At 47.7% G+C, this 13,610-nt stretch overlaps 1 protein-coding gene across 4 annotated transcripts in view; it reads right to left on the bottom strand.

Annotated features, from left to right (window-relative positions):
- Positions 1–13,610, bottom strand: part of LOC310648253 (RNA-binding protein 33-like) — a 265,966-nt gene that overhangs the window by 39,955 nt on the left and 212,401 nt on the right. The gene's annotated exons all lie outside the window — the stretch shown is intronic.

Raw genomic sequence — 13,610 nt, 5'->3', positions numbered from 1 at the left:
ATGCGCTCTAAACGTCATGTAAGTCACAACAATAGAAAAACACAGTCTGCTTAAAATAATACTACACAAACATTAGCTGTTGTCATGTTTTAATTGAACATAAGATGGAAACATTCACAGTGCAGGGTGGAAAAAGTATGTGAACCCCTAGCCGCGAGCTGCATTGGCTGCCAGTTGTCTTCCGAGTGAGATTCAAGGTTTTGGTAATGGTTTTCAAGGCCCTACATGGCATGGGTCCGGAGTACCTCGGGGATCACCTGCTGCCAGCGTCAACTTCCCTCCGCCCTGTGCGTTCCCACAGAGAGGGCCTCCTCAGGGTGCCACCGGTCAGAGAATGTCGTCTGGTGGCCCCAGGGGGAGGGCCTTCTCTGTGGGCGCCCCGGACTTATGGAATCAGTTGCCGGTTGAGCTCCGGACGGTGCCTGACCTTCGCTCCTTCCGACGCGATCTGAAGACCTTTTTATTTGAACAAGCCGGCCTGGCCTGATGGGGGATGTGTTGGGGTTTTTTATTGTGGTTTTACATTATTATTTATTGTTTTAGCTTGGGCCCTGTATTTAATTCTCTTTTAATTTTTGTACTTTGTATTTTATATGTGCCCTGTTCACTGCCCTGAGTCCTTCGGGAGAAGGGCGGTATACAAATATAATAAACTTAAACTTAAAATTAATGACTTCTCCAAGAGCTAATTGGAGCCAGGAGTGAGCCAACCTTGACTCCAACCAGTGTGATGATATTGGATGTGTTGCTGACAGCTGTCACACACCTGTTTTGGGTTTACTGGTCTCAAGAAGCACTGTCTGATGTGAACCATGCCTCGCAGAAAAGAGCTCTTAGAAGACCTACGATCAAGAATTGTTGACTTGCATGAAGCTGGAAAGGGTTACAAAAGTATCTCCAAAAGCCTTGATGTTCATATGTCCATGGTAAGACAGACTGTCTACAAATGGAGAAAGTTTAGCACTGTTGCTACTCTCCCTAGGCGTGGTCGTCCTGTAAAAATGACTGCAAGAGCACAGTGAGGTAAATGAATCCTAATGAGGTAAAGAAGAATCCTAGAGTGTCAGCTAAAGACCTACAGAAATCTCTGGCACATGCTAACATTTTTGTTGACACATCTACAATAAGGAAAACTTTAAACAAGAATGGAGTACATGGGAGGACACCACGGAGGCAGCCATTGCTGTCCAAAAAAAATATTGCAGCATGTTTGAAGTTTGCAAAAGAGCACCTGGATGTTCCACAGCACTACTGGCAAAATATACTGTGGACAGATGAAACCAAAATTGAGTTGTTTGGGAAAAACACACTACACTATGTGTGGAGAAAAAAAGGCACAGCACACCAACATCAAAACCTCATCCCCACTGTAAAACATGGCGGAGGGAGCATCATGGTTTGGGGCTGCTTTGCTGCCTCAGGGCCTGGACGGATTGTTGTCATTGATGGGAAAATGAATTCCAGAGTTTATCAGGACATTTTGCAGGAAAATGTACAACCATCTGTCCGCCAACTGAAGCTCCGCAGAGGATGGGTGATGCAACAGGACAATGACCCAAAGCATACAAGTAATTCAACAAAACAATGGCTTCAACAGAACAGAATACGCCTTCTGGAGTGGCCCAGTCAGAGTCCTGACCTCAACCCGATTGAAATGCTGTGGCGTGACCTTAAGAGAGCGATTCACAGCAGACATCCCAAGAATATTGCTACACTGAAACAGTTTTGTGAAGAGGAGTGGTCCAAAATTACTCCAGATCGTTGTGCAGGTTTGATCTGCAACTACAGGAAACGTTTGGTTGAGGTTATTGCTGCCAAAGGAGGGTCAAGCAGTTATTAAGTCCAAAGGTTCACATACTTTTTCCACCCTGCACTGTGAATGTTTCCATCTTATGTTCAATTAAAACATGACAACAGCTAATGTTTGTGTAGTATTATTTTAAGCAGACTGTGTTTTTCTATTGTTGTGACTTACATGACGTTTAGAGTGCATTTTATGGCCAATTCATGCAAAACTCCACGTAATCCCAAAGGGTTCACATACTTTTTCTTGCAACTGTACACTTTGTGCTACAAAAATTAAAGTTTTTTTCTGCATGAAACTTATTTAGCTAAGCAAAAAATAATCCATGCAATCATAAACTAACATCAGAAAGCAATTATCTGAGTTACAAAAATGTTTAAGTGAGTTTCATTAAGTCTTTTTTTATTAAAAAAGTTTTACAGTACATTTTAAACATAAATTGAACCCCCTGCCCATAAACCCACCCTACCCTCCCCCTCCCCCCAACTTCCCCCCACCTCCCCATAAAGCCCACCCTTCCCTCCCCCTCCCCCCCTGACTTCCCAGAGCTGAATACAGGGTATTGCATCTAACAAGCTTGAGCTAAAATACGCTATCTATAAATACACTTTAAATCCTATCACACTTTAACTCCCATTAAACACAGCTAAATAACAATGCATCTTATTAAATTCTAATACTCATTCATATGCTAAATGAAACTTTTTAGTCCCATATTTATTCTGAATGTAATCAATCCATCTTCTCCATTCCGAAATGTATGTTTGTTGCAATTGATCTTTCAAATATGCTGAATTTTTTGCCATTTCTGCTAGGTTCGATATTTTTAAGAGTCCACTCTTCTATAGTAGGCAGATCCTCTTTCTTCCAATATTGCGATACCAAAAGACTTGCTGCCATTATTAAATTCAACATCAATTTAGTTTCTATAACAGTACAATCTGTAATAATACCCAACAGAAATAGCTGCGGAGAAAGTTTCATCAAGTCTTGTTTTGATTCGTTCTTTGACATCAGCCGCTGACTTGCTTCTCGGCCTCTGATATAACCCTCACGTTTCTCATATGTGTGAATGAATGAACCTTCATTGTCAAAGTACAACCATGTATACATTGAGATTGGCTGAGCATCCCTTCGTGCCCCCACCCCCAACTCACAGTGACACAAACCCTCCAACTTATTACACCATGTGAGCTAATTGCACAACACACCAGCCTCACAAGTCAATCATGCATAAAGTTTATAAAATTATTTCCCGTTCAAGAGCCTAACAGCCCATGGATAAAAGCTGTTCTTCAGCCTGTTGGTACGGTTGGCTATACTCCTATATCTCTTACTCTATGTAACAAAACGCTGAGGACTTCTTATTTTCATGTATTGCTTATGACATGAAAATACCTCATACTGGTGAATGTCAAACATTTGAAAATATACACAAAATGGAAAATGTGTTTTTATTCAAGTATGATTTTTTATTTTATTTTTTATTTATACAATTTATTGGCCACCCATCTTACTATAGGGTAAGCTGGTCAAGCACATTCTGGCTTAAAAGGTCATCCAGACTTTTCCAGGAAGTAAAAATCTGTTCAAACCAAACCCAGATAGCTTATGGATTATATTGCCTTAGTTTCCCTGTCAGATGGCTCCTTCATCTGACAGGGGAACTAGAGGAAGGTTGATAAACCTGTTCCTCTCTTCTCTCCATCTCTGCATGACCTCTGTATCAGCCTGCCCATCAATATTTCCAGCATCTTCCCTTCACTTTTCCACCACTGCACTTGAATTCAAGAAAGGTATACCTACCCAAGCCCCCAATTTTCTTTTACTATTTTTCAGCACATGCTCACCTCCTTTCACGCGCAAGGAACCAGAAACTACACAAGGAGCTGATCAAAGTGGAATGTTTATTTCTACTCACCTATTGACAGGAATCTTGCCAGATTAATGCACTTGCTATAGAATAGATCAGGGGTTCCCAACTGGGGGTGCGAGATGATATTCCAGGGGGTGCGAAAACTTGGGTTTTCAAAATTATAGTGTATATGCATAAATCATTTCTGTCATTTTGAACTTTTCTAAGGGGTGCAAGAATATATCAGAAGAGTTCTAGGGGTATGGGGTATAGAAAAGGTTGGGAGCCACTGGAATAAATACTGCAAAGTTTTATGGAGCATTTCCTTTTAGCTGCTTCCACGCCATAATCGATTCAAGGCTAGCCAGCCTTTTCTTAAGTTTTCCTTAAGAAACCTCTTGAGGAAAGGCCATTGTATTACTCATGAATGAATTTTATTTTATTTTATTTAGAAATGTAAGCTCTGATCATATTAGAAAAGACTTTACTAAATAAGAGCAACGAAGGAGCACCGGAATTTTGTAAACTGTACTTTTATCACAAATACCTTGACAGTTTCACAATGAAGATGAATTTGGTTTGCTACCAATATTAGCTGGACAATTTTATTTATAACAAATACTTTGAGAATGTCCTCATAAAATATTGCCCCACTGATACTGTCATAGCTTTGTGCAATTTGACAGATCAAACCTTGTATTAGTTCTTAAAACTGCACATCTAAACAATATCACTAGTGTGCATTTTGTAGTGAGCAAGTTGATTAGAAAACAATTTTCTATAGAAAACTCAACTGTTGATTACACCTATCAGACATTAAAGCACCATTATTCCACTTAACAAATTCCCTAACCATATTTCTCAGTCTTTGTAGCCCTGCTAATTTGTATTAAACCTGATGAAAAATTTTCCTTATCTTCAGCTAAACCCCAAAATCTAAATCCGACAAACTGACAACTCTTTCTGTAAAGGTATTATGAAAAACTCTCTAAAACATCAATGGCATGTCTTCAGGTGACATTAATTTCTATACTCATGATAGACATTTGGTACTCAGGACTGAGAGGACAGATAACATTGTCAGGATACAGAGGACAGTGGTGGAGTGTCCCAGGGCAGCCTCTTATGAATTCTCCTTTTGATAAGGCCATACCTTACTGTCATTGGCACTGTTACCAATCTTACAGCCCTCAGACCTCACTGCACAGGTTTCTATTAACAGTGATAATGCTGTGTTTACCCATGTAAACTTTTCAAAAGCTAATTCAAATAACCACCCAAAGGTGAGAGGGATCGCATCGCACTTGTGCCAGAAGGACCAAACAGCTTCCGTGTTGAAAGGATTAGCCACGGACATCACTTTTGCCTGGGGGACACCCAGTTGGGGGCTCCTTTCATGTCCCTGGCAGGAGCTGGAGCAAAGGATGGGAGCTCACCCCGTCCCACAGCAGCACTCGGATCTCAAATGAAGGCTTGCTGCTGGTCAACCCAGCATCTTAACAATGTGAGCCACCGTGCTCCTTTGGTGAGAGGGATGTTGTTGTTGTTAGCTGCGAAGTCGTGTCCGACTCATCGCGACCCTATGGACAACGTTCCTCCAGGCCTTCCTGTCCTCTACCATCTTCTGGAGTCCATTTAAACTCACACATACTGCTTCAGTGACTCCGTCCAGCCACCTCATTCTCTGTCATCCCTTTCTTCTATTGCCCTCAATCTTTCCCAGCATTAGGCTCTTCTCCAGTGAGTCCTTCCTTCTCATTAGGTGGCCAATGTATTTGAGTTTTAGCTTCAGGATCTGGCCTTCTAAAGAGCAGTCAGGGTTGTTCTCCTCTAGGACTGACCGGTTTGATCGCCTTGCAGTCCAAGGGACTCGCAGGAGTCTTCTCCAGCACCAGAGTTCAAAGGCCTCAATTCTTTGGCACTCAGCCTTTTTTATGGTCCAACTTTCACTGCCATACATTGCAACTGGGAAGACCATAGCCTTAACTATACGCACTTTTGTTGACAGGGTGATGTCTCTGCTTTTTAGTGTGCTGTCTAGATTTGCCATTGCTTTCCTCCCCAGGAGCAAGCGTCTTTTAATTTCTTCGCTACAGTCCCAATCTGCAGTGATCTTGGAGCCCAGGAAAATAAAATCTGTCACTACCTCCATTTCTTCCCCATCCATTTGCCAGGAATTGAGAGGGCCGGATGCCATGATCTTGGTTTTCTTAATGTTAAGTTTCAACCCATGTTTTGCACTTTCCTTCTTCACCTGCAACAAGAGGCTCTTTAGTTCTTCTTCACTTTCCGCCATTAGAGTGGTATCATCTGCATATCTTAGGTTGTTGATATTTCTTCCGGCAATCTTAATTCCAACTTTTCATTCCTCTAACCCTGCCTTTCTCATGATGTGCTCTGCATATAAGTTAAATAGGCAGGGCGACAGTATACAGCCTTGCCGGACTCCTTTCCCAATTTTGAACCAATCAGTGGTTCCGTGTCCAGTTCTCACTGTTGCTTCTTGGCCCACATATAGGTTTCTCAAGAGAGAAATAAGATGGTCTGGTACGCCCATCTCTTTAAGAACTTGCCACAGTGTAGCACTTTTACTGCATCGTCTTTTAAGTTTTTGAATAGCTCAGCTGGAATACTGTCACCTCCACTAGCTTTGTTGTTACTCAGCTTTTCTAAGGCCCACTTCACTTCACATTCTAGGATGTCTGGCTCGAGGTCAGTGACCACCTCATTGTGAATATCAGGGACATTGAGCTCATTCTTGTATAGTTCTGTGTAATTTTGCCACCTCTTCTTAATTTCTTCTGCCTCTGTTAGGTCCCTGCCATTTTGGTCCTTTATCATGCCCATTTTTGCATTGAATGTTCCCTTCATCTCTCCAATTTTCTTGAAAAGATCTCTGGTCCTCCCTATTCTATTGTTTTTTCTATTTCTTTGCATTGTTCATTTAAGAAGGCATTCTTATCTCTTCTAGCTATTCTCTGGAATTCTGCATTCAATTGGGCGTATCTTTCTTTTTCTCCCTTGCCTTTCGCTTCCCTCCTTTCCTCAGCTATTTGCAAAGCTTCCTCAGACAGCCATTTTGCTTTCTTGCATTTCTTTTTCTTTGGGATGGTTTTGGTTGCTACCTGTTGTACAATGTTGCGAACCTCTGTCCATAGTTCTTCAGGCACTCTGTCTATCAGATCTAATTCCTTAAATCTATTTGTCACCTCTACTGTATATTCAACAGGGATGTGATTTAATTCATACCTGAGTGGCCTAGTGCTTTTTCCTACTTTCTTCAGTTTAAGCCTAAACTTTGCAATGAGAAGCTCATGGTCTGAGCCACAGTCAGCTCCTAGTCTTGTTTTTACTGACTGTATAGAGTAGACATGTCAAACACAAGGCCCGGGGGCCAGATCCGGCCCGCGAAGTGGTTTCACGTGGCCCCCAAAGCCATCCTGGAAACAGTGAGGGAACAGTCCCCGCTGCCTTGGCCCTGGCCCAGAGACCCTCCTTCTGCCAGAGACCCCCAGATCTGTCCCACTCCTGTCCAGGCCCCCATAGGCACCCTTGATGCCAATGATGTAGAGCTGGCCATGTGTTCTGTACCAGCCTGCTACCGGCCCTGCAGAAAAAGCAGGGACAACCCCTTTACAAACGGCAAGAGGCTGGAATAAAGCCTGCCAAATTTATTAACATAAAACAGACACCAACCATGAAACAGGAGCTATGAAACAGGACTATTCAAGCGGTTGCCTTCAGCAAACCAGCCCTCCCACACATTCCCCTTTTATACAGTTCAGGGCGTGGCTTCTCTCTGCCTCCTTCCGAGGTGCCCATTGCCTTCCTCTGTTTACTCCTGATTGACTGCCTCCTGCGTCGGGCGTCCTTGAACAGGGCCAGCTGTGGGTCATCTTCATCCACGCTGTCAGGCTCACACAGCTGGGTCTCCATCGTGACCAGGTGGGAGGGGCCTGGCTGAGGGTTCTGAGGAGCCTCAAGGCCATCATCAGCAAGCTTTTCAACACCCCGCTCCTCCTCCTCTGAGTCGTCCGACCCAACTGCCGAACCCACAGGCTGACGCTGAATCACAACACTATCCCGCACCGCAGGGCCCTCTGGTCCGTAACCTTTCCATTCAATCAGGTACTGGAAACGACCTTTCAGCCAACGGGAGTCCCTGATGCTGGCGACCTCGCACTCGGGGGTGCTGCCTCCATCACGAGGTCCTGATGGGGGAGGTTCCGCTCGGCGGAGTGGACAGGCCGGTTGCTCGGGGACCAACAGAGACCGATGAAAGACTGGGTGCACGCGCAGGGAACGTGGCAGAGTTAAGCGATAGGCGACCGGATTGATGACTGCCTCGACTGGGAACGGTCCTAAATATCGGTGATCTAACTTTCTCACCGGCCGTGTTGACTGTAGGTTCCTGGTGGACAACCAGACCCGATCTCCCACCGATAGTGGAGGCGTATCCCGTCTTGACCGATCAGCAAACCTTCTCTAACTGACGTCGCACCAATCGATGGATCGCCTGTAACTCTGCCATGAAGTCGTTCGCTGCCGGCTCCGGTGAGTCCACGGGAGAAAGGGGGAAAAACCGGGGGTGATATCCCACATTGGCCAAGAACGGTGTCATCTGTGTGGAGGTGTGCTGCGAATTGTTAAATGCAAACTCAGCTATGGCCAGATAGTCCACCCAATTGTTTTGCTGCAGATTAACGTAGCAGCGCAGATATTGTTCCAGGATACCGATGACCTTCTCGGTTCCCCCGTCAGTTTGAGAATGATGCGCGGACGAGAGGCAAATCTTGATATCCAACGCATGCATCAACTCCTGCCAGAAGCGGGTTGTAAACTGGGCCCCCCTATCAGAGACGACTCTATCAGGGAGGCTGTGCAGCCGAAACACCTGCTGAATGAACATAGGACTAGTGGCGCGGGCTGACGGTAAGCCGCGACAGGGGATGAAGTGCACCATCTTGGTCAGCATGTCCACCACCACATACACTGTTGTAAAACCAGAGGATGGGGGTAAATCCGTCAGAAAGTCCATGGACACAGCCCCCCAGGGTCTTTTGGGTGTCGGCAAGGGCTGCAGTAATCCAGGCGGGGTCCCTGTCGCTGACTTGGCCTGCCTGCATGGGATGCAGGAAGTGACATAGGACTGGATGTTGTGTCGGACTCGGGGCCACCAGAAGGTACGGGAGACCAGGTTCAGGGTCTTTGAACAGGCCAAAATGCCCCGCCGCCGGGTTATCATGACACTGGCTGAGGATGAGTCCTCTGAGTGGCCCTCCCGGAACATAGAGCCGGTCACGATAATACAAGAGTCCATCCGTGACCGTCCAAGGAGAATCTGGCCCCACCTCCTCCTTCCGCTGAGCCACCCACACCTCCTGCTGCTGTGGCTCCCGGATCTGAGTCCGTATATCAACCGGCTCCCGCACCGCAGCAAAAGACTCGACGGGGATCACTGTCCTGGGCAGAAGCTTGTCTTCCACTCGGGAATATTCGGGCTTCCTGGACAGAGCATCTGCTCTTTGATTGTGCCCGCTAGGTATGTACCGAACTTGGAAGTCGAACGTCGCAAAGAAAAGAGACCACCGGATCTGGCGTTGGTTCAAATTCCGAGCGGTCTGCAGGCTTTCGAAATTCTTATGGTCCGTCCGGACCTCGATTTGATGCCACGCTCCCTCCAGATGATGCCTCCAGGCCTCGAACGCCACTTTGATGGCCAGCAGCTCCTTCTCCCAGATTGTATAATTGCGCTCCGAAGGGTTCGGTTTTCGTGAATGGTACGCGCAAGGGAAGAGGGTACCGCTGGGCGTCGTTGCCTGGAGTAACACCGCCCCAATGGCAATGTCGGAGGCGTCCGCCTCCACGACGAACGGCCGTTGCGGGTCAGGATGCTTCAAGATGGGCTCCTTCATGAAGGCTTCCTTCAAAGTCTGGAAAGCCCGTTGTTCTGGAGCGTTACACTGGAACTGAGTCTTCTTCTGCAGGAGCCGGGTGAGGGGGGCTGTCAAGGCAGCAAACCCAGGGATGAAAGTTCGGTAATAGTTGGCGAACCCAAGAAGTCGCTGAACATCCTTCACGCGACGCGGGGGTTGCCAACTCTGCAAAGCCTCAACCTTACTCGGCTCCATGGCGATGCCCTCAGGAGAAATGCGGTGACCCAGGAAATCGATGGTCACCCGGTAGAACTGGCACTTCTCCAACTTGGCAAACAGCCGATGTTCTCGGAGTTGCTGCAGGACCTGATGGAGATGCTGATGGTGCACCTCACGCGACGGGGAGTAGATCAGGATGTCGTCCAAGTAGATCATGACAAACTGATCCAACAAATCCCGGAAAATGTCGTTCAAGAAATGCTGAAACACGGCGGGGGCGTTGGTCAGGCCAAACGGCATCACCGTGTACTCAAAATGTCCATAGCGAGTACCAAACGCCATCTTCCACTCATCACCCGGCCGAACCCTGACGAGGTTGTAAGCTCCACGCAGGTCCAGTTTCGTGAAGATCTTAGCCTCCCGGAGTCGGTCCAAGAGTTCGGGGATGAGGGGCAGCGGGTAATGATTGCGCACCGTGATGGCGTTGAGTTTCCTATAATCGCAGCAAAGCCGTAATTCGCCCGACTTCTTTTTGATGAAGAGCACGGGTGCAGACACTGGCGAGGACGAAGGCCGGATGAAACCGCGAGCCAAATTCTTCTCCAGAAAGTCCCGCAATGCAGCCAACTCGGGGTCCGACATGGAGTACAAACGCCCCACTGGGAGAGGCGCATCAGGGACTAAATCAATGGGGCAGTCATAGGGCCTGTGCGGGGGTAATTGATCCGCCTCTGTCTCGCTGAACACATCAGCAAAGTCGGACAGTTCGGGAGGCAAGGAAACCCCTGGGGAACCGTCCACCTGGCCGGCACAGATATGGCGGGAGTGGTCCACGCACTGCAAGCTTGGGAAGGTGACCATGTTCTGTGACCAATAGATCTGTGGGTCATGCGCCCGGAGCCACGCCAGTCCCAAGACCATGGGGAAATGCAAATCTGAGGTGATATAGAACTGGATGGCCTCCACATGGGAACTGATGGCCATACATAATGGTTGCGTGGCGGCCGTAATTGGCCCAGACAGGAGCACTCGACCATCGATAGTCTCCACTAACATGGGCGGATCCACCGGGCACTAGGGAACAGCCTATTTGGCCACAAATGCTGAGTCCATAAAATTTGTGGTGGCCCCAGAGTCAATTAAGGCATGGACTGGAATCCCCTCTGGCTTGCCAGGAAGGATCAGACGTGCCTCAGATATCAGATGCCGTGGAGGTCCACAGGCAGCATCGGAAAGACGTCGCTCAGTGTTGTTGTGGGACGCCCGATCTATCACACCGTCTAGATCGGGCTCGGGGCGTTTCCCGACAGAAAAGTAGGGGACTTTCTCGGGGCAGACTCGGTCACTGATGCCCGCTGTCGCTTCTTTGGGCAAAAAGCAGCCAAATGCCCAGGGTCCCCGCAGTAAAAACACAACCCCCCAGATCGTCGTCTATTCATTTCAGTCACCGATAGACGAGACCTGGCGGCACCCAGCTCCATTGGCTCCTCCCTTTGAACTGGAGTCTCACGCACAACAGGGGCTGCAGGGGTCTGTGGGGTGGCACGGCGACTCCTTCGCTGCTGCAACCGAGCATCGATCCGCAGGCAGAGATGGATCAGCCCATTCAGGTCTGAGGGAATATCCACACGGGCCAGCTCATCCAACATCTCCTCCGACAATCCATCCTGGAAGGCATCCACGAGCGCAACCTCATTCCAGGCGGAATCCTGGCTAAGCAGCCGAAAATCGCTGATATAGCCCTGTAGGGGGCGTTGACCCTGCCTCAGAGCTTTCAGGTGACGAGTAGCAGTCTGCATCTTTATAGGGTCCTCATACATCAGACGCATATGATCACAAAACCCCACAAAGTTGTCCAACAATGGACTAGGTTGAGCCAGCAGAGCTGCATCACCCGAAAGAAGGCTTAACACAAACCCCACCTTATCCCGGTCAGTGGGGAAATCAGCTGCTCTCACGCTGATAAAGAGGTGGCATTGTCCCAGGAAAGCAGGAAACAGTTCTGGATTGCCAGTAAATTTATCCGGCATCGCAACTTGGCATTTTCTCCTGGGTGGGGGTGATGGTGGGGGTGCAGCATGGACCTGAGCTTGCAGTTGAGCCACCTGAGCTGCCAGCAAAGTGAGTTGCTGGGTGAGCTGGGCATTCTCAGCACGTAGCTGCTCCATAATAATAGTAAGGGGTGGGAGGCTGAAGGCAAACTGTTCTGTACCAGCCTGCTACCGGCCCTGCAGAAAAAGCAGGGACAACCCCTTTACAAACGGCAAGAGGCTGGAATAAAGCCTGCCAAATTTATTAACATAAAACAGACACCAACCATGAAACAGGAGCTATGAAACAGGAACTATTCAAGCGGTTGCCTTCAGCAAACCAGCCCTCCCACACATTCCCCTTTTATACAGTTCAGGGCGTGGCTTCTCTCTGCCTCCTTCTGAGGTGCCCCATTGCCTTCCTCTGTTTACTCCTGATTGACTGCCTCCTGCGTCGGGCGTCCTTGAACAGGGCCAGCTGTGGGTCATCTTCATCCACACTGTCAGGCTCACACAGCTGGGTCTCCGTCGTGACCAGGTGGGAGGGGCCTGGCTGAGGGCTCTGCGGAGCCTCAAGGCCATCATCAGCAAGCTCAACACCCCCCTCCTCCTCCTCTGAGTCGTCCGACCCAACTGCCGAACCCACAGGCTGACCCTGAATCACAACACCATGCCCACCCAGTAGGCCATACGCACTCCAGCTGCACCCATCCAGTAGGCCCCGCCCACCCTGGCCATATCCACCCGGCCCCCCGAGGGCAACCACAATGCTGATGTGGCCCTCAATGAAATTGAGTTTGACACCCCTGGTATAGAGCTTCTCCATCTTTGGCTGCAGAGCATATAGTCAATCTAATTTCTGTGTTGACCGTCTGGTGATGTCCATGTGTAGAGCCGTCTCTTGGGTTGTTGGAAAAGAGTGTTTGCTATGACCATCGTATTCTCTTGACAAAATTCTATCAGCCTGTGCCCTGCTTCATTTTGTACTCCAAGGCCAAACTTGCCTGTTATTCCGGTTATCTTTTGGCTTCCTACTTTAGCATTCCAATCCCCCATGATGATAAGGACATTATTTTTTGATGTTAGTTCTATAAGGTGCTGTAGAGCTTCATAGAACCGGTCAATTTCATCCTCTTCAGCTATGGTGGTTGGGGCATAGACTTGGACTACTGTGATATTGAATGGTTTGCCTTGGATTCGAACTGAGATCATTCTGTCATTTTGAGGATTGTATCCCAGTATTGCTTTTCCTACTCTTTTATTGACTATGAAGGCTACTCCATTTCTTCTGAGGGATTCTTGCCCGCAGTAGTATACCTGATGGTCATCTGAATTAAATTCACCCATTCCTGCCCATTTTAGTTCGCTGATACCTAAGATGTCGATGTTCAGTCTTGTCATCTCTTTTTTGACTATGTCCAGCTTTCCTTGATTCATGGATCTTACATTCCAGGTTCCTATGGAGAAAAAATCTTTACAGCATCAGACTTTCCTTTCACCACCAGACACATCCACAGCTAAGTGTCCTTTCAGCTTTGGTCCAGTCGCTTCATTCTTTCTGGCACTACTAGTACTAGCCCTCTGCTCTTCCCCAGTAGCATATTGGATGCCTTCCGACCTCAGGGGCTCATCTTCCAGCGTCATATCGTTTTGCCTTTTGGTACTGTCCATAGGGTTTTCATGGCAAAGATACTGGAGTGGGTTGCCATTTCCTTCTCCAGTGGATCATGTTTTGTCAGAACTCTCTGCTATGACCTTTCTGTCTTGGGTGGCCCTGCATGGCATAGCTCATAGCTTCATTGAATTATGCAAGCCCCTTCGCCACG

The sequence above is a fragment of the Vipera ursinii genome (genome assembly GCF_947247035.1).
Source record: "Vipera ursinii genome assembly, chromosome: W".
NCBI lineage: Eukaryota > Metazoa > Chordata > Lepidosauria > Squamata > Viperidae > Vipera > Vipera ursinii.
This window is presented reverse-complemented; position numbering and strand designations above follow the sequence as displayed.